We start from the raw sequence: 24,115 nt of genomic DNA, 5'->3' as shown, positions 1-24,115 counted from the left end.
TCTCTCTCTCTCTAAAATAAAGAAATAAATCTTAAAAAAAAAGAAATATCTCTCTTTCATGTGCTTAAAGCAATTATTTCCCTCCTATAGAAAGGCAGAGGCAAGACATGGCCTTCCCTGACCGCTCACCATTTGGGCTTGGGATATATATATATATATAATGTCTTCTTTTCTCAAAGATATTTTATTTATTTATTTATTTATTTATTTTTAAGATTTTATTTATTCATTTGTGAGAGAGACAGAGAGAGAACAAGCAGAGGGAGAGGCAGAGAGAGAGGGAGAAGCAGACTCCCCGCTGAGCAAGGAGCCCAATGTGGGACTCGATCCCAGGACCCCGGGACCACGACCCGAGCCGAAGGCAGACGCTTAACCATCTGAGCCACCGAGGCGCCCTCTCAAATATATTTTAAACTACTTAGAGTCATGAACCACTTCCTACATGGGTATTTGTCACTTGATCAGTATTAAATTCCACTCTTGCCCCTCAGATTCATTTTCATGCACTTGGTGGAGTGTTTCCCAGTCATGTCACCTGCTACCTTTCCAATGTTGACTCACTTTCATGCCACAGGTGCTATTTTTACTAGACATTTTTTCTCTGGATTACTCACTTTTTAAATATAAATTAACTTATTTTAGTTTTTAAAAGATTTTATTTATCTATTTATTGGAGAGAGAGAATAAGCAGGGGGAGGGGAAGAGGGAACAGAAAGAGAAGCAGAATCCCAGCCGAGCAGGAAGGCAGACCCCAGGCTTGATCCCAGGACCTGGAGATCATGCATGACCTGAGCAGAAGGCAGACGCTTAACCAACTGAGCCATCCAGGCATCTCCCCTTACCTTAACTTACTTTAAAAGGAAGCTTTCCTTTAAAATAAGGAAAGCTGGCTGGCTCAGTCAGAGTATGTGAGTCTTGATCTCGGGGTTGTGAGTTCAAGCCCCACCCTGGGTATAGAGATTACTTAAAAATGAGGCCTGGGTGGTTCACTTGGTTAAGCGTCCTACTCTTGACCTCGGGCCTTTTTTTCTTTTTTTTCTTTAAGATTTTATTTATTCATTTGAGAGAGTGTGTGTGTGTGTGTGCATGAGCAGGGCAGGGAGGGGCAGAGAGACAAGTGGACTCCCTGCTGAGCAGTAAGCCCAACTTGCGGCTCAATCCCAGGACCCCAAGATCATGACCTGAGCCATAACTGACTGAGCCACACAGGTGCCTCTCAGTTCAGGTCTTGATCTCAGGGTCATGAGTTCGAGCCCCATGTTGGGCTCCACGTTGGGCTTAGAGCCTACTTAAACAACAACAACAACAAAACCTTTAAATAAACAAACAAACAAACAAACAAACAAATAAATAATAAAAGGAAGCTTTCCATGAATAGGAAACCAGTATTGTTTGCCACAAATTGAAGGTAACATAAAAATAAATACATTTTTAAAAAGCAACACTGTTATTTCTTGAACTCTAGCCAGCTGCTGCTGCCTTTGGGCTCTGAGGCCAAGGGAAAAAGGAAGTTCAGTGAGTGTTAGAGTCATTTCTCCTTAACTCATCGGATTTGGAACATTGGAAAGGGAGTACCTTTCTTTGTCACCATGGGACTCAATGTTATTGAAGTTATCCACATCAACTAAGACCACCCTGTGTGGCATGGGAGGCAGATACCCACTAAGTGGAGAAACACAAAAATAAAGAGAGCAGCCGAAGAGTAGTAAGAAGTGTCTCATACTCCATGTTCTTGCTTATCTCTACAACTCACTCTACAATTCTTCTCCACTCTTGCTTGCATGGTGGGACCACATGATACATTTCTCATCATTGACTGAGCCTTAGGTTCCTTATCTATAAAATAAGAGAATTCTGCCAGAGGCTCGTTCTGGATGCTTCCAGTCCTGTCTTCACCAGAGTCCATGATCACTAGATCATAAGCAGTCATGGAACCCAGGACACACACACACTCCTGTTTGCCATCACCACCCAGCGACTGATCACTATTTACCAAATGTTCAGCATCAGCTCAAGTCATCTTCGCCACGAAGGAGGATGGTGGCCAATATCACTGCCACCCCCCACCCCGACCTGACAAAGGACCAGAGTTAAATACAGGACAGATCCTTTCTCCCCTGAAGGGCAAATATTCAGGGAATACAGAGAGTTTTGAGCTTGGCTCTACCCCCCAGAGTTTCCATTGTTCCAATTACTCTGACTCTCTCACATTTTATTTCCATAAAGGGAAGGAAATCATAGACAAGCTAAATATATTTTAGCATGTAATCCCAGTTTAAGTTAGCTAAAGGGCAAATGAGCTATAAAATCATGCTGAAATCACCCAGAAATCATTTTTTAAAAGCAGAATGTTGGGGCCTCGTAGAGTTGATGGCAGTAAAAATGTGCAGATTGTAAAGTTGGTCTTCCCCTTTCTTGGGAGTGTGAATTTCTGGAAGCCCCAGCTTCCCCATCCATTACATGAGGAACGTGGGCTTCACTAGATCACCTCCATTTTCTCTCCTAGCAATTACCTTAAACATTTACAAAAATTCCTAGTTCTGAGAAAAATAATCAGGAATCGAATTTGTAGTTGGCCCTAAAACCACTAAATGGTAGGAAATGCAAATAGGAGTTAAGATTTAGAAATTGTCCCTTATATAATAGTTGAAAAAAAATCTTAGGTGAAAAAATAAGTGAGAATTCCTTATAAAATGAGAGAAAATCAGGGCGTCCGGGTGGCACAGTCAGTTAAACATCTGGCTCTTGTTTCAGCTCAGGTTGTAATCTCAGGGTCATAAAAGGAAGCCCTACATGGGCTCCGCACTCAGCAGGGAGTCTGCTTGAGATTCTCTCTTCTTCTCCCTCTGCCCCTCCTGCTCGTGCTCTCTCTCTTTTTCTTTCTCTCTCTCTCAAATAAATAAATAAATAAATCTTTAAAAAAGAAATAAAAGAGGGCGCCTGGGTGGCTCAGTCATTAAGCGTCTGCCTTCGGCTCGGGTCATGATCCCAGGGTCCTGGGATCGAGTCCCACATCGGGCTCCCTGCTCGGCAGGAAGCCTGCTTCACCCCCTCCAACTCCCCCTGCTTGTGTTTCTGCTCTCTCTGTCTCTCTCTCTGTCAAATAAATAAATAAAATCTTAAAAAAAAAAAGAAAGAAAGAAAAGAGTGCAGGATTTGAAACATGGTAGATGACGTGGACAAGCAACAAACTACCAATACTGTAGAAGAGCCCCTGGATCTGATCAGGCTCAGCCTGGATGAGCAAATTCATGTGAAAATGAGAAATGACAAAGAGCTCCGAGGCAGATTACATGCTTATTTTCGGCATTTAAATATGATGATGGGGGATGCGGAAGAAACCAAGACTACTATAGAAATTGAGGAGGAAACATATGAAAAGATACATAAATCAACAAAATGGAATATTCCCATGTTTTTTGTCCAGGGAGGTGGTGGTGTACTAGTTGCCCCTCCATTAAGAGTTGGCTGAAACAAAGGATTTATCATGTATGGAATATAGGAGCTTTTGTATGATTGCCTCTTTAAATGTAGAAGACATTCAAAAGAGAAACCTGCATAAATTTTGATATTAAGAAATGACCAAGGATTCTTCCACTCCTGAAATAGGTTGATTTGCAGATAACTCACAAATTCTTAAGCTAAAGGGCATTTTAATTTTTTTCCAACCCTTTCAATAAATGTGATCACCAAGATGTAAAATAAATAAATAAATTAATTAATTAATTAATTAAATAAAGGGAGAGAAAATGTAACTCTTCCACATGGTACATATGAATACATAAAGTCATCACTATTGTTGCACTAATGCAACCTTACATTTTATTCCATGCAATATTAATAATAAAAATATTTGCCTGCAAATATATATTGGAAAACTGTTGACTGTCTGTCAAAATATTGGCAACACTCAACACTTAAACCTACAAGGCTGTTTGGGAATATGTCATATTTCAACACTAAACACTTAAGCCAGCTCACCTGCCTAGACATTAGCCAATAGCAAAGATACAGGGACAGCTTACAATTAGGCTAGCAAGGGTTATATACAGAACCTAGATACAAACTACTGTAGGGGAGGGGGAAAATCTCTTTTCCTTGTACCCACCTAGGTTCTCAGCTGGGGCTCTGTAACAAAAGACAGGGTACTAAGAGAAAAGCATACGCATTTATTTCATGTCAGTTTCACGTGATTCTGGAGCCTTCCTACAGAAATGAAGACCCGAAGAAATGGTTCATCCTGAGTGTTTTATACTAGGTTAGATGAAGAGTGGGAAGTGGTGGGAAAATGTGATAGGACAAATAGGCATGAGCTAAATGGAGTAAATTGAGGAAACTTAGCAAAGCCTGTTCATTTGGATTCCTCTTGGCATCTCCTGTTCTGGGAGGTAAAGGGATGCTCCTTTCCTCCAAGTACATACAGGGAGGGTGCCTCTCACCTGAGGGTCTATGACCTGCATCAGGGGAATGTCATACAGTCCTTCCTGCACCTGTCATTTCTCATATTCCTTAAGCTTAATATATTTAATATGCCAAGGGGCCATATTTTGCGGTAGCCTGTGGTCTGAACTCAGTCATTACAAAGTGAGTACGCTAGCAATATTGGAGTGTTGCAACAAAAAGCAAGCCTCTGGAGTTCTTATGCCAAACAAATGCCTGAGGGAGGGGTGAAGATTTAGCCACTTCTTCCATTATGAGAAATGAGAGTACAGGCTTTTGTTACTGAATCTCATGTTACAATTTCTGCTGGAGAAGGCATTTAGAAAGAGCTGAGACTGTAATCTTATCTAATAAAATGTGTCCCTGTGCAGGGGCAACTTCAAGTCCATCTGCAAAAGGAAACAGTAATCCTTTGATTTTTCTTGCCATCTTAGTCTTCCCAATTAATTAGAGCTGAAAAACTGGTTTGAGTTATACATACTTTCTCTCCACTTCAAGAAAACCTTACCAAAAATATGTATATTTCATCAAGCAAACTAATTAGGTAAATAGCACAGGGGAAGTAGGGGGGGAGGAGGGCAGGAATTTTAACTACTGCAGAGAAGCAGCCTTTGATTACTTTAATATGCTTTAGAAGCACTTAACTTCTTTTAAAGTCATTGGGACACTGACTTATTTGTTAAAGTGGATAAATTATGGGATTGCTCTTCTCATTACTAAAGATTCATGCACAGTTCCTGGAGACATGCGACACAGGAATGGAATCAGAGTTCAAAACTCTGAGCTACCCAGAACTGTTTATGAATCTTGTCCAGGTTTGGAGTGAGGGGCTCATGCATTTTAGGTGAGGTGGCAGATTGCCATAGGGGATATTAAAAAGGCCTCAGAGATGCTGTGATCTCCTGGAATCTGGGGTGACCTGGAGGCAGGGAGAGTAGGAATAGGGGGTTACAGATGAAACAAGATGGGCAAAGAGTTGATCATTGTTGAAGCTGATGATGAGTACATGGGGGCTCGGTATACTATATTCAACACCTACTGAAATTGTCCACAATGAAATCTTTAAAAGCCTTTCAGAGGCACCTGGGTGGCTCAGTCGTTAGGCGTCTGCCTTCAGCTCAGGTCATGATCTCAGGGTCCTGGGATGCCGAGTCCCAAGTCAGGCTCCCGGCTCAGCAGGGAGCCTGCTTCTCCCTCTCCCACTCCCCTGCTTGTGCTCTCTCTCTTGCTATCTCTCTGTCAAATAAATAAAATCTTTAAAAAAAAATAAAAGTCTTTTTTTAAAAAATCTCTCAGAATGCACATGGTCAGGAAACTGAGGGGGCCAGCAAAGATGCAGACAGCAATGTGGCTGAAGGGAAAGCTCATATTGAGGGAGCAAGCAGGTCAGCTGGGCAAGTGTGGGCAGCGACTTGGTTGGTGTTTGAACTTGCTTTTTTTCCCCTCCATGGAAGGCAGGAGAGATCAGAAAGTGTCTGCCATGCCTGCCCTGAGTCAAACTGTCATGGAAGCTCCAGATGCCTTCCATGTTCCCTGAAACACTCAGTCTTTGCTTCTTCCTTCTTCCTGCTTCCCCGCAATGCTGTGTTCTCCACTCACACTTCAAGGGCGCCTCCTTATCAAATCCCATCACAGCAAGAAAGTTCTGAGCTTGTAACATTAATATTTTTAAGAAACATGATGGTGCTTTCCTCATTTGCATCTTTGTGCTGTCTATATATGCATTTCCGGGGGAGAGGGTGGTGGGATTCTAACTGGTGGAGGGGGTGTTAAAACAGGAGTGTAGAAAGAGGTGGTATTCAGGTTCTGGCATCTGAAATGGGATTTTTGCCCAAATACGTCGTGTTACAAACCACACTTTGTTGAGAAATATGATTCACATTTTCTTTTGTCTCCTCCAAGAGAATACCAAGAGCCTGGCCCTTGGCACCATAGGGTTTTAGGTTAAAGGTTTCCCATCGATACATAGGGGAGAGGAGAAAGTCTGTCCCTTCCACCCCAGAAGAATATGGGGACAAGTAAGAGGACAGGGAAGGTAGAGGGGAAGGCAGATGCTAAGATCCTCATTTTCTCTTCCTCCCCCTCAAGGAATAGGCTGGAGGCAGCTTTAGAAATATCTAGAAATGTGTTAAAAAGCTGCAAGGAAGCAGGGCATCTGGCCTGCTTCCCGTTTATGGCTATAGGCTGTCTGCTTTTTCCAATCTGGGGAGAGCTCCATCAAAGTGAACGCAGGCAGGACACTAGGGTTAAGCAGAGGGAGGGAGGGTGTAGCTCCATGTGGTACTAATTGAACCTAGAAGGTCCCACCTGTATGTGAGGCTGAAGGGGGAAAATTGAAACTTAGAGAGTTTAAGTAACTTGACCCCAAATAGTAAGTGGCAGAGCTGGACTCGAGCCCTTCGCTCTTCACCACCACACAGCTTCCACTCGGCTCCCCTGCAGCTGGGTAGTGCAAGAGCAGAGCTTCCCGTGTTGGTCACAATGTCTTCCTCTGCTCAGCCCCTGGGCGTGGTCAGCATTCAGCCAAGCAGGTCCCTGCTGCTCCCTTCCTCCCACAGCAGTGGTTGCCGAAGTCCCTGCATGTCTCACATCCTTTATCATACTCCTTCCACACCTTCCCCTCACATTCATGACTCAGGTTGCAGATGTCACCTCCTGGTTTCTAGAACTTTCTATGGCTCCCTGTGGCAGTGACTTGTTCCCTCCTGTGTGTTCTCATGGCATCTCACACAGAAACATAGTTACATACTTACAGGATAATCACCTGAACTGGACTGGGCATCTTCAGTGACAGGTGAATGCCATATCCATCTCTGAGTTTCTAGCTCAGACAGGGAGTGGTGGGCTGTGGGCTGCCTTGCTTGCTTAAGACTCTTCATACTTGGGCGCCTGGGTGGCTCAGTTGGTTAAGCGACTGCCTTCGGCTCAGGTCATGATCCTGGAGTCCTGGGATCGAGTCCCACATTGGGCTCCCTGCTCAGCAGGGGGGTCTGCTTCTCCCTCTGACCCTCTTCCCTCTCGTGCTGTCTCTCATTCTCTCTCTCAAATAAATAAATAAAATCTTTAAAAAAAAAAAAAGACTCTTCATACTCTGGGGGCACCTGGGTGGCTCAGTCGGTTAAGCGTCTGCCTTTGGCTTAGGTCATGATCTCCCGGTCCTGAGATGGAGCCCCGCATGGGGCACTCTGCTCAGCGGGAAGTCTGCTTCCCCTCTCACTTTCCCTCTGTGTTCTCTTTCTGTCTCAAATAAATAAATAAAATCTTTAAAAAAAAAATACTCTTCATACTCTCAACCAGTGTGTCTTCCAATACAGCAGAGGCCAGAAAGCAGAAAATGACATTCAAAGCTAGGTTCCCATGATTAATTTGGGTCCTGCCCATCATGCATTCATGTGAGACTCTGAATTAAGACTGAGCTGTGTTTTGCAAAGGCAAGGGGCAGGGTATTCATTTTGCTGGGGTGGATCTTGGTTTTTAAATCGTGACACCAATTCCCTGAGTCAGACAGATCTATACACAAATGTAATGTAATCCACAGAAATTTGTCATGGGGGAAAAAAGAATAAACTTAACAAAACTGCTTCCTTAAATTGCCAACAACGTCTAAGAATTGGTATCAGTCCCCATCCAAATTACCTGGTTAACCATAACTTTCTCACTTGCCTTTTCTTTTTTTTTTTAAGATTTTATTTATTTATTTGAGAGAGAGAGCATGAGAGGGGGGAGGGTCAGAGGGAGAAGCAGACTCCCTGCTGAGCAGGGAGCCCGATGTGGGCCTCGATCCCGGGACTTCGGGATCATGACCTGAGCTGAAGGCAGTCGCCCAACCAACTGAGCCACCCAGGCGCCCTCACTTGCCTTTTCTAAGAAAGCAGTCTTTGTGTTGTATTTGATCTAGATCTTTTAGAAATTCTGTTAAATTAGCCACAGATTCTAGTTGTTGAAAAGAGAGTGAGAATAGTAAAACAGAACAACAGTATAATCAAAACAATAAACGAGGGGCGCCTGGGTGGCTCAGTCGTTAAGCGTCTGCCTTTGGCTCAGGTCATGATCTCAGGGTCCTGGGATCGAGCCTGGCATCAGGCTCCCTGCTCTGCAGAAAGCCTGCTTCTCCCTCTCCCACTCCACCTGCTTGTGTTCCCTCTCTCACTGTGTCTCTCTCTATCAAATAAATAAAATCTTTAAAAAAAAAAAACAATAAACGACAGTAAAAGATTATTACCGGCAGCAAAGTCAACAAATGTCCACTGAATTCCCAAAAATCACTCCAGAGAGCTAGGAATAGAAACTTTCATGTAGTCCTCAGCCTTAAGTTTTATTTGTATAACTTCAATTATATTTCTTTCCACCTTTGGGATTCTATGCTTCTTTGACATCCAAGATTTATGAGCCAATTATGAAGTATACCAGGAAAGCTGTGGGCATGGGAGTGAGGACTGAGTAGAAAGTCCTGGTAGAATTTTACCAGTGAGGCAAAGGGAAGTTCAGTGATTTGGTGAAGATCCCAGTGAGTTGGTAACCAAACCAGTTCTCTTTCTACCACGCACCGTCTAAAGCGGCTATGTTTTCAATATACTTCTTGAGAGTTGTCGAGAATGGCCGTAGCAGGCATCCCAGATCCAAGAGACCAAGCCTGGTGAGATCCTGCCAGGCTCCTGGGCAGTGGCATGGGGCAATGGACACCAGAGCATCAACAGCCACGGGAACTAGAAAGGGCTGCAAGTTGTTCATGGCATGGGCTTTGGTGCATCCCGAAGGGCAATGGTGCCAGGGATGAATGTATATTTGTATGAATCCTAGTTTAAGAATCATACAGAACAGAAGTGATTGGTCCTTCGCAGCTCTATACCCAGTGCTAAAAATACAGTCTTAGTTTTGAGGCAGTTAAGTTTGCTGCGTTGGTATGCAGAGCCTTTCCTGGGTGTGACCACTTACATTGTTTTTTTTTTTTTTTTAAGATTTTATTTATTTATTTGACAGAGAGAGACACAGCGAGAGAGGGAAACACAAGCAGGGGGAGTGGGAGAGGGAGAAGCAGGCTTCCCACTGAGCAGTGAGCCCGATGCGGGGCTCGACCCCAGGACCCTGGGATCATGACTTGAGCTGAAGACAGATGCTAAATGACTGAGCCACCCAGACGCCCCACTTACATTGTATTTTCAACACCACTCTCAAAGCACTGTAACAAGCAACCGCTTGGGGGTATTGAAAAGATAACAATCTACCCACACGGGGTCCTTCCTTCCGTGTTAACCAGCAAGGAGCAAGCCCAATGGCATCTTCAACAATCCAGGAGCTTTTTGTGACTTCCTCTTCCTTAGTCAGCTCTTAACACCAACACAATTATTAGGTTAGAGCTGCAAGGAACATTTCAGAGGCTACTCAAGTACTCATCATCTACCCCACCCCCACAAATGATATAAAGGGAAATAATCAAAGACACTTAAATAATCACAATTTTAGCAAATATAAAGTAGAATAGATGGTTTTATTTTAGACCGTTAAGTGAAAGTAGATTAACGTTTTTTTCTTAAAACTCATTTATTTGAAAATTTCAGATCAATTCCTGTGTCACTGCCTGGTATGGAATCTTGCTTGTTTTAACCTTGTCTCTGCAGATTCACTCCTTCTTCAGTTGCAGTCACTGCCGTGGGTCTGACCCTGCATGCCTGTCACTGGACTAGGTAACAAATATCCCCAGGAAAAGTGTAGAGTGGAAATGTTTGAATGGCTTTTTTTTTTTTTAAGATTTATTTATTTCAGAGAGTGAGCGAGCACAGGTGGGAGAGGTAGAGGTAGAGGGAGAGAGAATCTCAAGCAGACTCTACACTGAGCGCAGAGCCCGATATAGGGCTCAATCCCATGACCCCAAGATCATGACCTGAGCCCAAACCAAGAGTCAGATGCTCAACCAAATGTGCCACCCAGGCACCCCTGTTTGAATGTCCTGATACCCCTCCACATGACCACGACTGCATGCCTACCATTGTTGCCCAACACCATGTCCATCCGGCAACACCTCACCCCTTCCCTTCTAGTCAGCACCTGGGACTACCTACTTTCTGACTTCATGTCTTTCCTGTTGCCTGGGTCTTCCCTAACAAGGTCAGTGCCAAGGACTTTGACTTCCTTAGGTGCATCTACATTTTAAAGGTAAGATGTGGGGTGCCTGGGTATCTCAGTTGGTTAAGCAGCTGACTCTTGATTTTGGCTCAGGTCATGATCTCTGGGTCCTAGGATCAAGCCCTGTGTGGGGCTCCCACTCAGTAGGGAGTCTGCTTGAGGATTCTCCTTCTCCCTCTCCCTCTGTCCCTCCCCCTGCTCATGCTCTCTCAAATAAATAAAGAAATGTAAGTTGTTTATCCAGAGAAATAAAAGGCAACAATCCAGAAACGTATTTGTTATAAGAGTAACGAATCAATGTGAAAACAAAAGTTAAAATGTTGTTGAAGGCTCTTGAGTGAAAAGAAAGCATCTCCCTGCCGTTCCCCCATTCTCTGTTCCCTCCTCAGGAGAGCTGCTTTTGACTATTGGCTCTTATAAATCATGAGGAAGTACCCCTGTAACTCTAAATAATATGATATGCCCCTGTTTCCTGATTTATCTCTCTAAAAAGCGTCTCTTGACTTCTCATCACGAAAATGAGGAATTTACTTTGCCATTACTCCTTTTCCTCCTTCACCAAAGTTTTATTATATTTTTATCTTTTGATCCTTCTGTGAGTCAACTGTGGAAATAAGTGAAGACTAACCAAATGAGAAAAGCAAAGGCTATTTATTCTGAGCTTTGATATAGCAAGGGAGTCAGCCACCATCCCTTGCATTTTGGCAGAGAGTCAAAGGTAGGCAGAGGAATAGGAAAGCTTTATAGTGGAAAAAAGAGACGGCTTCAGAAGTGTCCTGTTTGGGGGCTGTTCGCCTGGGGAACTGTAGGTGAGCCAACTAGAAGTGGAGCATCCTATGTAATTGGTCAGGGATGTGTTTGGCTTCTTCTGGTTGGTCTTAAATTGAAGAGGGGGCGAAAATTAGGGAAGCTATCAGTTGTTAATTGTCCTGGCCATTTGGGGCTGACTGGTACAGAAGTTATGGTGTAGCATCCTGAATTATCACTAGAGATAGGAATCTGACTTCCTGCAAGCTTGACTTACAGGGGCTGGCTTCCTTATCATAAATAAAGGCTTGGTTACCTGGGCAGCAGGTTGTGGATCCAATTTCTATGTTTACATTGGTCTGGCCATTGTCCATTTCTATAATCAGTCTCTCAAAACTTATACCTTAAAATAGTAGAATTAGATCTCTATTTCTTAATCTTTCAACTGTAAATAGCATCTCTTTCTCTCCATTCAATAATATCCCCCCACCATTCTCTAATCTCCCTCCTTCCACCTTTTGCCAGCTATGGCATTATTTTTATGATGTGAAGAGTTATAACATTATGATCCCTTTCAGTATGTGTCTGTAGGTCAATTTTGAAAATCAAGAGCCGGGCGCCTGGGTGGCTCAGTTGGTTAAGCGACTGCCTTCAGCTCAGGTCATGATCCCGGAGTCCCGGGATTGAGTCCCGCATCGGGCTCCCTGCTCAGCAGGGAGTCTGCTTCTCCCTCTGACCCTCCCCCCTCTCATGTGCTCTCTCTCTCTCTCTCTCATTCTCTCTCTCAAATAAATAAATAAAATCTTAAAAAAAAGAAAATCAAGAGCCAATAAGCAGCATTTATGATATTATAATTATATAAAGTATATATATAAATAGTATAAATAAAAAAGTGTATATAAAAAGTATAAATAATACATAATTAGATAATATAAATATTCTCCACTTGAAAAAAATAGTGAGATTCCATCCATAGAGAAGGAACAGTGGTTTTATGTCTCTAACCTGTACCATGAAGAGCACTGGAAGTTTTATGGAAGTGATGAATCACTGAATTCTGCTCCAGAAACCAATATTGCTCTGCATGTTAACTAAGTAAAATTTAAATTAAAAAAATAATAATAAAATAAAAATAAAAATGTGCCACAGGAAGGGTAATATTTTAAGTATCAATAGAAAATTCATTTTCTTTTATTATATTTACAAATATTTTTTTCTTCCAAAGGGATACATGTCACATAATTGATAGTCTGACTGAGTACTGAATTTTAGGTTCTAGGTTTAAGACTTTGAAGGCATTGTTCCACTGACATCTACCATCCGGTGTTGTGGATAAAATCATCTCAATATCACTATGACTTTCATTCTAAGTAATTTTGTTTTTTTTCTTTCTAGGAGCTTTCAGGATTGTCTCTCTATTCTTATTATTCTGGAATCTCATGAGGATGTATCTAGAAAATTATTTTGAATGAAATTCTGAAATCATCCTAACGGTTATTCTGCCGGGGACTAGGGCTGGCCCTCTTAGCAGGATTATCAGAGTCTGCCAGAATCTCCTCCCCTTCAGACAAGGAATCTAGATCTTAATGGCCAAGGTTGTCTTTTTTTTTTTTTTTAAAGATTTTATTTATTTGACAGTGAGAGACACAGCGAGAGAGGGAACACAAGCAGAGGGAGTGGGAGAGGGAGAAGCAGGCCTCCCGCAGAGCAGGGAGCCCGATGCGGGACTCGATTCCAGGACCCTGAGATCATGACCCGAGCCGAAGGCAGACGCTTAACGACTGAGCCACCCAGGCGCCCTCAAGGTTGTCTTTTAGGTCCATGTTTTGACTATCCCATTCACATTTCTTTCTTTTTTTTTTTTTTTATCCCATTCACATTTCAAATAACTCCTTGAGAGACAGCAAGTTACAGCAGAAGGAGTCATGGAAACCTGAGTTCAAACCACAGCTGTGTCTTCCTACCCCCAGCTGGGTGTTTTGGGCTGCCCATCCCTGTAGAATGCTGCCCAGCCATTTCTTCAGTCCTTCTACGAGTTGAAGAGTAGAATAGACAGATAAGGTGCTAACATTAGTGTTTCTGGTTCCTCTTCATTCCAAATCCCCAGTGTTCGGGTGGGTCCCACTCAAGGCTGATAAGAAAGCAGAGTAGTCTGTGTTGTCAGCATAGACTTAGGTATCCAACAAGTTTGAGTTCCCTCCTGTCTCAGCTGCTTACTGCCTGTATATCTCAAGAAAAACTTACTCGACCCCCCCAGACCTCCATTTTATTATCCATTAGATGGAGATAAAAACTCTATTTCTTAGGGTTGTTGTGAAGCATAAATTAAATGAGAATTTGCATCCAAAGCACCTATCACAAGCAAGAGTTATCGATTTTTTCATCAGGGTAAACATTGTATCTGCTCAATAGAGTTAGAGTCTGACACTTATCCTTGGGAGCATACGTATAAAATGGTGGGAACAAAATGCTCATAAAATGCCATAAAATACCCATTCCCCCAAAGGATACACATATAGTAAGAAAACCTGGCCCAGTAGATGTCCTTATATAAATGGAAGAAAGCTCAAGTACGGCAGTTCTAAAGTGTAGAAGAAGCTCACTGGAATGATTTTCAAAAACACAGTTGAAGGTTGTAGAGCTCCCAACCAGATAGAAATGGACAACTGAGTCAGATACAGGCTAAGCAGCAGAAACTATCATCTGGGTCAAGTGTGAGCAGATGGTGTCTGGAAAGGTGCATGGACCCCCTCTGGGAAAAACAAGGAAGAGAAGGTGAGGGAAGGTGGCATTGAGAGAGAAATGACCTAGAAGAGTGATGAGCACTTCTAAGCTGAGAAGAACTAAGATGGGGAGCATAGCACGCTTGTACATATGCATGTTTCTGAATGTGTTATAGGCCAGGTCAAGGGAGGAGAGAAAGGAAATAACAATGAAAGTAGTGAGTGACGATAGATAAAGTCTGAAATGGATTTCATAGTTCTGAAATATAATTGAAAAACAGTGACTGGGAGCTTTTAAAAAATTTTTATAAAGGAAAATTTCAAGCATATACAAAATTATAGAAAATAGTTCACCCCACATATTCACCACCCCGCTTCAAAAATGATCAACTGTCCAATGTCATCATCAATCACCCATTATTTGGTCTTTTGTGTCTGGCTTCTTTTACTTAGCATCATGTTTTTGAGATTCATCCAAGTTGTAGCATGTACCATTATTGTATTTCTTTTGATGGGTGCATAGTAGTCCATTGTATGGATATAGCACTTGTGTTTATCCATTCACCAGTTGATGGACATTTGGATTGATACCCAGTTTGGGGCTATCATGAATAATATTGTTCTGCACATTTATGCACAAGTCTTTGTGTGGACATATGTTTTCATTTTTCTTGGGTAGATTTCTTCAGTAAATTTGCTAGGTAGGTTTATGTTTAACTTTTTTACAAGCTGTGAAAATTATTTCCCAAAATGGCAGTCCCATTTTCTATTCTCACCAGCAATGTATGAGGGTTCCAGTTTCTCTATGTACTTGGTATTGTCTCTTTTTATTATAGCCAACCTAGTGGGTATGAGGTGGCATCTTAAAGGGGCTCTAATTCCCATGTTCATAATGATTAATTGTGTTGAGCATCTTTTCATGTGCTTATCAGCCATTTGTATGTTTTCTTCGGTGAAAAATCTATTCAAGTATTTTGCTCACTTTTTAATTGGGTTGTTTGTCTTCTTATTGAATTGTTAGAGTTCTTTATATATTGTGGATACAAGTCTATTATCAGATATATGATTTGCAAATATTTTCTCCTAGGCTTGTCTTCATTTTCTTCGTGGTATCTTTTGAATCATAAATGTTTTTAACTTAATAAATTTCAATATATCAAAATTTTTTCTTTAATGGCTCATGATTTTAGTGCTGTATCTAAGAACCCTTTCCTAAACCCAGGTCACAAAAACTTTCTCCTATGTTTTCTTCTAGAAGTCTTTTCCTTTTCACTTTTACATTTGGTCTGTAATCCTTTGTGCATGGTGGATGTAAGTGCCTAAATTTCCTTTCCTTTCCTTTTGTTTTTTTTTTTTGCATACAGATATGCATTTGTCCTCGTGTCACTTGGTGAAGAGAAATATCGTTGAAATGTTTTGGCATCTTTCTGTTCCATTGATTTATTTTTCTATCTTTACATAAATATTATACAGTCTTAATTAATTGTAAATTTTGAAATTGGGTAGTGTAAGTCCTCTAACATTGTTTTTCCTTTTCAAAACCATTGTTTTGTGATGAAGTGATCATTAATAGCAGGATACTCCTATTTTAACTTAAAAAAAAATTGGGGATCAAATCACACTGTAATCAAGCCTTGACATGGGTTAATTTCTCTAGCACAGAGACATTTACTTCTTCACCCACCAAATCTCTAGTGGGCAAGCCTTCTCTGGGGAAAGTACTATAATCATCATGATTGAGATTCAGTCTCTGATCTGGAAGGGTTCATGGTCTCAGAGAGAGACATGCATATTCACAAAAAATATAGCACCTGTTGAAGTCCTAAAGTTCAAGTGCATACACATCATGCATATAAGACACCATGGCACAAAGAGCACAGGACAACTTGCCCCGCTGGATGTGGTCCCAGAAGGATTTACATAGGAGGTGACAATTGAGAGAGGCCTTGACAAATGGTTGAGTTTACCAAGATGGGCTCAAGAAGCTCATCCAGGGCTGGGAAGCACATGAGATGACACAGCACTGCTTGAGGGCAGACCAGAGAGGGGTCATTTTGGAGAAGGTGCTAGGGAGAGCCCAGGGCTAGACAAACAGAGCCTGCTCTTTAGGCTCAGGAACCTCAGGCAATGTCTGGCATGATGGAGGGAAAGCAGGGCCTTAAGGGGATTAGAAAGGAGGCCGACTGCTTACCTGCTCTGGGCAAAGACAGTCTGCTTGTAACCCTGTTCAATCCTCTCAAAGAACAGTCTCTTCTATCTAGTAGAGAGGGGACAGGGAGAGAGTGAACAGCTCACAGAAATCTACTGCTTTCACAGGAAAAATAAGTAGAAGCCACCCTATCGATTGAGTCACCAATATTATCTTCAGAAATAAATGAGAAACATTTTTTATTATTGTTCTTTTATCCTGTACAATTGAAACCTAAAAGGTCTGATGTCACTCAGGCCATTATCCTGTCTGACCACAGGATGATGTTTGTGCAATCTTGGTGATACCTATTAACACCTCCTCAAGGTTTATGCTCTTCTCTTCCTCCTTTTCAAAGTCTGCTGGAGGGGCTCCTGGGTGGCTCAACTGGTTGGGCGTCTGCCTTCGGCTCAGGTCATTATCCTGGGGTCCTGGGATCAAGCCCCACATCGGGCTCCTGGCTTAGCGAAGAGCCTGCTTCTCCCTCTGCCTGCAGCTCCCCCTGCTTGTGCTCTCTCTCTCTCTTTCTCATTCTCCCTGACAAATAAATAAATAAATAAATAATCTTGGGGGAAAAAGAAGTCTGCTGGATATTTTTTAGGACAAGCCTTTGCCTCTAGAGCCTTCCTTCTAACGACCATCTGGGGCCAAAATGGTCACAAGACATGTAATCTCTCTTTTCTAGTAAATGTTCACTAGCTCTTGTCTAATACTTGAATTGATTTATGTGTATTACGTGAATCCTTGAGACCATTTCTGCTTGGACTGGAGACGGAGTCTATATTTCAGGAATGATGGGCTCACAGAACGCGGCCAGTGTCTTCATAGATTCACAGACCCCAGTGGGGTTCTGCCTGATAAATAAGGGCCCAAGCACAGGAGAACATTGATCCCCATGGCAGCCATCCAGGGTCCCCAGAGCATATGCACAGCCTCAGCACTGCTAAACAGAGCACCCCATCCAGGTAGCTCTGGGCACAAAATATTGAGGTAGGACTTGGGCAAATGTGTAAGGAGAGGAATTGGGCAATGCCTGAGACATCTTTCCTCCAATTTTATCATGTCTTCTATCTTCTGATCCCTTAAGGACTTTGAATAGAGGTAAAGTTCAGAATGTTTGTGATGGAAGAGCCTTTGAGTCTCAAGAGTGGTAATATGTATGGTTGATTGGTCAGTTATAATACATATGGCTAACACACAGCCATCCCAGTCTCTGTCTTCCTTGAGTTACTTCCTCCAGGGAAACTGAAAAGTGAGATCCCTACTTACCTGACCATCCTTACAGCTAGAGGCAGTCATGTGACCCAGTTCTGGTCAAGGAGCTATAAGGAGATATGAGACAGAATCTTTTGCAAAACTGTTTTCTTTATGGGGAGGCATTTGAGGACAAGTTCTTTTATTGTTAGTTGCTGCCCTTCCTCCACTGCTTCCTGTTTTGGAACTCTGTTTCAATGTTGGAAGTTGGAGCAACCATTTTGTAGTCATGAGGCCTCAAGCACAAAGATGCAAAACCAACACATGGAAGATGGTGGACAAGGAAAGATAGAAAGAGCCTAGCTTCTTGATGCCATCACTGAGCCCCTCATCCAGCTCTGGTCTGCATCCCTTCAGACTTCTCATTCGGTGAGATAAGAAGATGCCTTCATTGTTTAATTCATGGTTAATAATGTTTTCTGTTGCCTGTAGAAATATATCATAGAAGGTATGGCCCTAGTTCTTTCCCTTTCCAAATTTTCTTGTCTTTACTTACACTAAAATGTACGGAACCCTTCTAGTCCCTGCCTGGAAAATCAACTGGGAAAAAAAAAATAGACAAATTTCCAGGAAAACACCCTCGTGATAGATGATTAGATGATAAAGAGTCCACAATAGCATTGACGAAGGAGAGTAAACAGCGAGGGACCCACTGCAACAATGGCCCTTGTCCCAGTTACTTTATGAGGAAAACAGAAGGACCAGTGTTTTGTTGTACCACTCTGGTAAATGAGTGAGTTTAATAGTGACCGACCAGAAACATCTACCTCACACAAAGCAGAAGATGAATGTTTATAGAAGGGAGGGGAGAAGAAAGTAGTGAGGGAGAAAGGATGGAGATAGGCAGGAAGGAAGGACGATGGTGCGGTACAAAATTGGGAATACGATGGTGAAGAGTAGCAAAATATGCCATCCCAAAATATGCCACCTTGGCATAAAGATTATTCTGAGCTAAAGACACTTGAAAAACAGGAGGTTCAGGAAGGCCACTCTGACCTCCCCTTGTTGCCCTCTAAGCAGGAGCAAAAACTCCTAGGGGAAAGTTTCCCTCAGGAGGACAGAAACCTTCTTATCACCAGAGATGGGAGTCAAGGCGAAAATAAATCTGTACAAACAGACCTTGTTAAAACAACTCTTTAAAAAAAAAAAAACTCTTATCTTCCTATACTCTCCCCGTATATGTTAGTTACTTTTCTATAATTGCTATTCTTTAATAGTATGTAAGCTCTTGGGACTACCTGTTTGGGGTCTTTGTTTTCCTATGGGGGCCCCCATGTCCATGTAAGAATTTATTACTCTGTCTCATATCAGTGTCCTTCCCAGGCCCCGTTGGAGACCCTCAGAGGGGAAAGGTAAAGTTTTGCCTCACCTACAGGGAAAAGCAGGGCCATAGAGAGTTACGGGGCAACAGGAAATACCAGGATTAAAATCAGAGGCTATAGAGCAAAATTTGGCCTGTGGGGCAGTTGTGGGTATTGAAAGCCCACTTGAAGGGACAGGAGAGTCCCTTGCCATGGAGTTTGTCCTGCAGGAGGCTGAAGATAAAAGAGAGAGTGTCTTAAAAACTAGTTCACAAAATCTTGTTTCTTTAGGATTCAAGGACTTTGAAGAGGAAAGCTCTAGGTTGTTTGGGGTGGAGCCAGAAGAACCTGGAATAGCAAATACCCAGTGAGAAACCAGGCAAGCAAAAAATAATCCCAGGAAGGAGTGGTGTTAATAAGCAGGCAGAGCACCAGCCAGGTAGACGGCTTGGGAAAGCTCCCTGACTCTTGGGCATAGCACCTCTCCCATCTGGGTTTAGCAAGTGCGGGTAAATGACATTGTAGCATCGTGCAGGTTCAAATGCAAGCTGAACTGAGAACAATGTGGCCAACGACTCTGGGCTAAACAGGAAATTAGAAAGAACAAAATGGCAAGGACTGTCATTGGCAGGGGTGGCTTAGGGACAGGGGCTTAGCACCTCTGTAACCTCCGTCAGCCCATGGACAATTGACTGGTGTTCAAATTCATGTAAAATTCTATCTCTATTCCGCCTCCTACCTAGTGGCATAGCTAGTTTTCTTAGGGCAAACTGTGTTCATTCGCTAGGGCTGCCATAACGGAATACCACACGCTGTGTGGCTAAACAACAGAAATTTCCTTTCTCACAGTTCTGGAGGCTGGAAGTTCAAGGTCAAGGTGTTGGCAGGGCTGGTGTCTGCTCAGGCCTCTCCCCTTGGCTTGTAGATGGCCACTCCACCCTGTGCTCACACGAACTCTCCTCTGCACCTGCACATCTTCTGTCCTCATCTCTTCTTATAGGGACATACTGGATAGGGGCCACCAATGTCACCTCATTTTACCTTAATTACCTCTCTAAAGGTCCTGTCTTTAGAGAACACACAGTCACGTTCAAAGGTACTAAGGGTTAGGACTTCATATGAATTGGTGGCAGGGGGTGGGGGGGGATACACAATTAAGTCCATAACAAATCATCACAAATTTAGTGTCTTCAAGAAACACACCTTCATTCTCACAGTTCTGGTCAGATATTCTGAAATCAGTTCCACGGGGTTAAACTCAAGGTGTTGGCCAGGCTACATTCCTTTTGGAGGACCTGGGGAGACTCTCTTACCTCGCTTTTTCTACTTCTAGAGGCTTTCTGCATTTCAGGGTTCATGGACACTCCCTCCATCTTTAAAGCCAGAAATGGTTGGTGTTAAAAGATAAACTGAAGCATATTAAAAAAATCAAGAGTTTATTTGAAAAAAAAATTAATTCAAATTGGGCAGTACCGAAAGGGGAGTGGTTAGGAGAGCTCCACCAACAGCAGCTGGGGCAAGATTTTTACAAAGAAGATGTGGAAGCAAAGCAAGGAAAGTATTTGGTTGACTATAGCTTACATGGTTGCCTTATTTGGGAAAGCCTAGCTGGCTGTTTGTGATGGGCAGTCCTTGGGTTTTTATGTCTTCCTCTCTTCCTCTTCCTTTATAAATAAAATAAATTTTATTTATTTATTTAAGAGAGAGCACAAGCAGGGGGAGGGACAGAAGAAGAAGCAGACTCCCTGCTAAGCATGGAGCAAACGCAAGGCTCCATCCCAGGATCCTGGGATCATGACCTGAGCCAAAGGTAGACGCCAGACGCTTAACCAACGGAGCCACCCAGGCGCTGCGGTTTTCATTTCTTAACTTTGAGGGATTTCAGGTTTAGGTTTTGGTTTGCATAAGTAGGCAACTGAGGCACTGAAGCCACCTCAGTCTAGTGTTAATTCATTTAACATCACTCAAGTCCTTCTCATCTGCGTTCCTCCAACACTCCGTTTTGTAGTCAGATCTCCCTCTGTTTCTCTCATGGAAGGACACTTGGGATTGCATTTGGAGCCCACCCGAATAATCCAGGATAACCCCCCCATCTCAAGATCTCTAATTTAATCACGCCTGCAAAGTCCTCTTGTCATATAAGGTAATATATTCACAAATTCTGGAGATGAGGACAGGTGCATCCTCAGGGGGGTCATTAGTTAGCCTACTGTGCATCATAAATCTGCTTCTGCTGGTGACACCCTCACAGCCAATCAGATTGCTTCCCCTAAGCCCTCCCTCCCTCCCTGGTCTTCCAAAGTTGCCCCTGGCAATGAGCTTGAGGACTCATCTCAAAGAGGAGCCTGGGAATGAGGCAGCCAAAGAAATCTTGTTTAAAGCAGGAAGGCTTAGGGGCACCTGGGTGGCTCAGTCCGTTAAACATCAGCTCAGATAATGAATCCGGGGTCCTGGGATTGAGCCCCGAATCTGGATCCCTACTCAGCAGGGAGTCTGTTTGTTCCTTTCCTTCTGCCCCTCCCCCAGCGCGTATGCTCCTGCTCTCTCTCTCTCCCTCTTTCTCGCAAATAAATAAAATCTTAAAAAAAAAAAAAAAGCAGGAAGGCTTAGGTGTGAATGACTCTGATGTTTCATTAAACCCTGCTGGGTATAGTGCCCTGTTTGTTTTCTTGTTTTGTTTTCTATGTACTTATCACTAATCAACTTCAACCATTTTTCCAATTGCATGGATCTCCTCTCAAGGCATGCAATTAACAAAATTAACAAGTTGTAGTTTTTTGAAAGATTTTATTTATTTATTTGGGGGAAGAGTGCCTGAGTGGCTGAGGAGGGTGGGGGCGGCAGAGGCGGAAGGACAGGCAGACTTCCTGCTGAGCTGGATCAATGTTTTCTTCCCTCCATGTTCACGTCTTTCTCTCTCTTGGTTAATTCACTTATCTGGGGGGAGCACATCCTCTAGCGTAGCAGTATCCAACAGAAATCCTGCAGTGATGTGTATGTTCTCTACCTACACAGCCCAATGAAGTGGTCAGCAGCCACAACTGAATGAATAGACTCTGAGTAGAGGTTTGCTGAATGGCACTGCAGCAACATGGGAGTTCTAAAGAGAAAGACCTGGCCTGGCTGCCGGCGGAGGTGTCTCCTAGCCTTTGAGTCAACCCTGACTCTTGCCCATTCCCCTCTGTGACCATGCTCTGTACTTCTTGGACAGCAGGGTGTCTGGATTCTGCGCTCCATCCTACCATGCACAGGACAGCCCCACAGTAAAGAAGTATCCAGGTCAGATGTCACGAGTGCTGGGAATGAGAAGCCAGGATATGGGGCACACTGGTGTGCTAGTCGTTGACTTGCTCAGTTAATGTAATGTCACCGGAAGTGATGTGTGTCACTTCTAGGTGAAAACTTTTAAAGCCAGTGCACAATATCATGTTTTCTTTTTTTCTACTTCAGCCATCTTGTAAATCTTGGAAACCAAAGAGGGAGTCTCTCTCAGCCTGTCTCTTTCTATGAGGATAAAGCAGAAAGAGCTCTTCAGATGACCAATGACAGATAAGCAGGCCGAGCAACCAATATCCTTTGTAGTTTTAAGCTCCTAGGATTTGGAGTTGGTTCCACAGCATGACTCAGATTACCCTGACTGATTAGCTGCCATCTTAATGTTAGCACATATCTCCCCCATGTGTCATGTAACCTGATTTTGGCCCTTCTACCCAGTTCCCAGGTTCCTCCTCAGGTGGATGGTTTCCTGTACCCCTCCCACGAGGCCTGATCACTCTTCTTATGTTAGGAGTTTTGCTTTGCCACTGAGCTAAACATCTAGATTCCATGACGATGGACTTATTTCCCATTTTATGTCATGACAAACCTCTGACATAAGTTGTATATTATTTGTTGCCATAACAACCATGCAACTCAGATTTTTCAAGTTAACATACACATACTTGCTGTTCTTACTACACCTCAACCAGCTCTGGTGAGGTCAGAATTATTAACATCCTAATACCTCGTATTACATGAACTTTATTTTATTTTTTAAAGATTTATTTATTCATGAGAGACAGAGAGAGAGAGAGAGAGAAGCAGAGGGAGAAGCAGGCCCCCCGCTGATCAGGGAGCCCGATGCGGGTCTCAATCCCAGGACCCTGGGATCATGACCTGAGCTGAAGGCAGATGCTTAACCATCTGAGCCACCCAGGCGCCCAGATTACATGAACTTTAAATCCCAAGAGATATGGGCAGGCTTTAGTCATGGTATTCTACTTTATTCATAAATCTCAATGCTTAAGAAATTTAAGTGTTCTGGTTTTACAATTTGTAGACCTTACGTCATAGGTCAAATTAATCTGCTTCATCATGAATTGGAGTTTCTCCCATTGTGGATAGATACAGAATGAATTTATGGCACTAACAATGTAGATTAATGAATAATCCACTCCAAAATGTATTGTTTTCACTAACAAAAACTCTATATACTCAGTGTGAAGTAGGTCTAGATTATAGAGTTGGAGCCAAGCAAATAAACAAGTGCTTTTACAAAATCCAGTAGCCATGAAAAGACAGTAGAAGCAACAGGTCATGATTACTACTTCTCTCCAAGAAAGACTTTCTGTCACGAGCATCTCTTTATGATCTTTAAAATGTCAGTCTACTCCTCCTCTCCACCCTTACGTAATTTTCTCTGGCTATTCTCCTAATTTGAAATGCCCTCCTGTCTCCTCTCCTCTCACCCAAATCCAATAAACCTCTTCCTAATGTGAAGTTAAAGTTTCTCCTCTTCTCTGAAGTATTCCAAGCCAATACTACTTTCTTTCCTTTCATAGCATTTATAATTTGGCAATGCATTTTATTTTATTTTTTTAAAGATTTTATTTATTTATTTGACAGAGAGACACAGCGAGAGAGGGAACACAAGCAAGGGGAGTAGGAGAGGGAGAAGCAGGCTTCCCACTGAGCAGGGAGCCCGATGTGGGGCTCGATCTCAGGACCCTGGGATCATGACCTGAGCCGAAGGCAGAGGTTTAACAACTGAGCCACGAAGGCGTCCCTTGGCAATGCATTTTAATACTGGACCGTAAGTATTACGGGCTATGCTCACATCTGGAGACTCAGCTGGGAGAAGTATGCGCATAAGCTCATCCAGGTAATTTGGCAGAATTTATTTCCTTGCACTGTCTGACTGAAAGTCCTGGCTTCTGGCTGGTTGTCAGCTGGAGGCCGTCTTCAGCTCCTGCCCGGATTCAGAAGGAAGGAGAATAGACTCTGCAACTCAGTGGAAGCAGTATCTGTGGCCTTTTGAGAAAAGCACGTGGGAATGGGTATCTGTGGGCGTGGCTGTTTTG

General features: G+C 42.9%; 1 pseudogene; it reads left to right on the top strand.

The window, feature by feature from the left end:
• Positions 1–3,163: 3,163 nt before the first annotated feature.
• LOC141373666 (U6 snRNA-associated Sm-like protein LSm3 pseudogene) lies at positions 3,164–3,472 on the top strand (annotated as a pseudogene).
• The last annotated feature ends 20,643 nt before the right edge of the window (positions 3,473–24,115 follow it).

This window comes from Callorhinus ursinus, unplaced genomic scaffold, assembly GCF_003265705.2.
Source record: "Callorhinus ursinus isolate GAN/ISIS: 27379988/994484 unplaced genomic scaffold, GSC_fseal_2.0 scaffold11, whole genome shotgun sequence".
NCBI lineage: Eukaryota > Metazoa > Chordata > Mammalia > Carnivora > Otariidae > Callorhinus > Callorhinus ursinus.
This window is presented reverse-complemented; position numbering and strand designations above follow the sequence as displayed.